Source organism: Nannospalax galili, unplaced genomic scaffold, assembly GCF_000622305.1.
Source record: "Nannospalax galili isolate Female #2095 unplaced genomic scaffold, S.galili_v1.0 scaffold270, whole genome shotgun sequence".
NCBI lineage: Eukaryota > Metazoa > Chordata > Mammalia > Rodentia > Spalacidae > Nannospalax > Nannospalax galili.
This window is the reverse complement of record NW_008330152.1, coordinates 4,715,598-4,718,981: the sequence shown is the minus strand read 5'-3', so window position 1 is coordinate 4,718,981 and position 3,384 is coordinate 4,715,598. Positions and strand designations below refer to the sequence as shown.

The 3,384-nt window shown below is 42.1% G+C and overlaps 1 pseudogene across 1 annotated transcript; it reads right to left on the bottom strand.

The window, feature by feature from the left end:
* Positions 1–2,454: 2,454 nt before the first annotated feature.
* LOC103742146 lies at positions 2,455–3,149 on the bottom strand (annotated as a pseudogene). The gene has a single exon (XR_001872685.1). The product of XR_001872685.1 is annotated as a GTP-binding protein SAR1a pseudogene (transcript).
* Positions 3,150–3,384: the final 235 nt, after the last annotated feature.

Genomic DNA, 3,384 nt, shown 5'->3' with positions numbered 1-3,384 from the left:
CACTTACATGCATGCAGGTAATGCACTCATACACATAAAATAAAAACAATAAAATATAAAAAAGGAATGTAAGTACATGTAAATGTTCTATACCTAAATTAACTTTTGATGAATGAGTATCACTGATACTATGAACGTTAAAGAACAGGTGAGATAATATTGGATGAGATCAAATAAATAATATCTTTCCCTCACAGTGAGCACTAAGGAGTTTATCACACTCAAGAAACAAAATGTGTGGGCGTGTGTTCTCTCCCGCTTTCGCTTTCTCTCTCTCTCTCTCTCTCTCTCTCTCTCTCTCTCTCTCTCTCGTTTCTTGTTCCTTACATTAACTCAAACACATCATTGAATACAAGGGAAGGAATAATCAGTGCAGAGAAATGAGTATTGTTCAGATATATCCTATGTGAATGTAAATTAAAGATTTTTATTTTTCGCGTTAGGCTTAGGGAAATAGGGATTTAAAAAAAATTTTGGTTTAGCTTTTTATTGAAATGCTTAGGATACAGACTGACCTTTTGTAATGACAGCTTTACTTTTGCTGGAATAGGACATATGTGCACTCTGCTAGACAGAATGAAGGGTCTCAATTCATGGCATTTTGCACAAAGCCCAGGCCCTCTGGGAGAGCTGTGCTCCTTGCAGCAGCTTTTTCAACTCCCTTACTTTAGGAATGGAGCTCCGTGGGGCAGGAAACAGACTGGTGCCACTCTGCAGTCACCTCTCTCTCCAATGGCCAGAATAAACCACTTTCACAAAGAGATGCCCTGAGTAAAGCCCATAGTTCTCTAGATTGCTACAGAGAGATTAGGGCCAAACAGGGAAAACACAAATAGGAAACTAACACTGAGGCAATCACACCTGTCATTTTCCTGGACAGAGAAGCGTAGTCAGCCTTTAGCCAGTTACCCACCTAGTTCATTTACCTGAGGTTTAATGACCCTTTCCACATCAACCGTTCTCACTCCAGCTATGCTTGGATACATGCAATGTGTGCACTTGCCAGACAGATCCTCACCTAGGCTATGCACTTAGAACCCAGCAGTGCAACAGAACACTGCCCCACTAGGACCGTGCTCAAATTAACAATGAGAACTCACTCTCCAGGAGTATGTTACCCACAATCGCCACCCTATCACTGGACATAAGTTCTCCCAAAAGAAGCATCATCATCATAATTTTCACTTGAGGAAACTACCTCTCACCTTTCATGAAATGAAATAATAGACACCCTCCCATATCTTATCCTTTTATCTATATTACGGGAGTATAAGGTAGCATCAGGAAAACCCAATTTCACATGTGGCACCAAGAAAACGAAATGCTATAAAAACCCATTGACGTTCTCACAGGCAGCTGCTGCTTCCACACTAGCTTTGCTGCCTTAGGGTCAGATAGGAAGTCTTACACTCAATGTTTTCTCTGCTTATGTCTGAAATGGAGAAAAACAACTTCACACCCTGCCCAAACCTGGAAAAGCTTCAAATGTTAACCTTTAAACAGTAACAAAACAAATAACCAGGAAGAAAAAAAAAAAACAGCTCATGAACAGCCCCAGAAACCAAATTCTGCAAGTGGAAACTTAGAGCCCACAAAGTCGGTCCTAAGTTCACTTGGTACTACCACCGCAGATGGCCAAGCCCCTGACTCACAGAATTAAGAGCTCTTCAGCTGTTGACCTTGCCCTGTGCCCTGTTATTCAGACACTTTTCCCTTAGAATCTGCACAAAAGTATCTGACTCTAAGCATAAGACTATAGGAGACATGTTCTCAACTCTTTCATGAGGCAAACATCGCTTTTGTAACTGATGATGCAAAAGGAAGGAGCTGCAGAAAGAAATGACACCACAGCAGAAAAGCAGAGTGCTGAAACTGGTAACTTTGTAAGTAAAAAAATACAGTAACAATAACTCACTTTACAACCCATCCTTCCACAGTGAACAATCTGCTGGCCACTGCAAGACAAGGGGCACCCCCTTACCATAGTGGAAACCTGCCACAACTGTGAGGCCAGGGCTCTGTCCTTTCCTAGTTCTCGGTGCACACAGACACCATCTCCAAAAAGGCAGTTATACATACAAGGGAGCACTGGCCTCCAATGTGTTATCTGTTCATAATTTTATGAAATATCTAAATTCCATTTACTAGTTAAAATAAAATAGAAAACTCTGGACCAAGTAAATATTTATCTCAAAAAGTTAGAGGATAGTGATTACAATAACAATACTTTCTTTAAAAAATAGAATCACTTTCTTTTGAAATCAACCACAGTGGTGAGACGTGCTTTTCTTTTCAGGGGTCCCATGATAACAAAAACAGCTTTACCTAGCAAATCCTGCCAGCCTCCAAGTCCGTGGATACTGACCTGCACCAGCATGTGGGCAGCATTACCTCCCAACAGTGTGAAGAGCACATGTCACCACTGGGTGATGAGCATTGACAGACGCTTGGCTTCTCAATGCCAGACATGGTTGGAGAGCTTTCCTTGTTCTATCAGAAAAGTTCATGAGGAAGCTGTGAATAGGAACAGTCCAGAGAAGTAAAACTCTTTTATTTTCACTGTCCAAACATCAGTCAATATACTGGGAGAGCCAGCGAAAACCCTTGCCCTAGCCTTGCCTCTTGAGTACACTGCACATGAATACTTCCATGAGGCAGGCGTTCACTTCCTTCAGAGTCACATTCCCCTTGCCTGTGGTCTGTCCATAAAGCCCAAATATCTCACGGAGGTTTTCTTCACTATGTTTGTTTCCCAAGATAAGGATTAGCACATTGGATATTGTTTCATCAGTCATTAAAGCATTAAGCTCAACTTTGGATTCCATGAGGCGAGAGTGATGTGCACAGTCCACCAGAAAGACAATCCCGTTAATCACTGGGAGATAATTTTTCCAAACCTGACGTGCTTGCTCATGTCCACCAAGGTCAAAAGTGGTAAAAGTCATTCCAGCAATTGTCAGGTCTTCTGAGGTGGGATGTAGTGTTGGGACATGTTGGCCCAATCTGTCATCTTTGAGCATGTGAAGAAGAGTGGTTTTGCCTGCATTGTCCAAACGCAAGAATACAAGCTTTCCAGATTTCTTATAGAGTCCTAGGAGTTAAAGCACACTGGTGAAGCCATTGTAGATCCACTTAAAGATGAATGACATTATTAATGCTTACTACGGCCGGACGGGATCCTCTGGCAGCTGTGGGTGGCGCGGACCCTCCCTCAGAGCATAGGGACCAGCACCACCCGGGTGAAATAGGGATGCTTTTATCTTTCCTATGAGACAGTCAAATTCGGGGTCTAGATGAACTAGGTTGCTTCTTTGATCTAGATTCTCACACACGGTCTTAGAAGCACTGTCATAAAATTCTTGAAGAAGCACAATTCCAATAGTA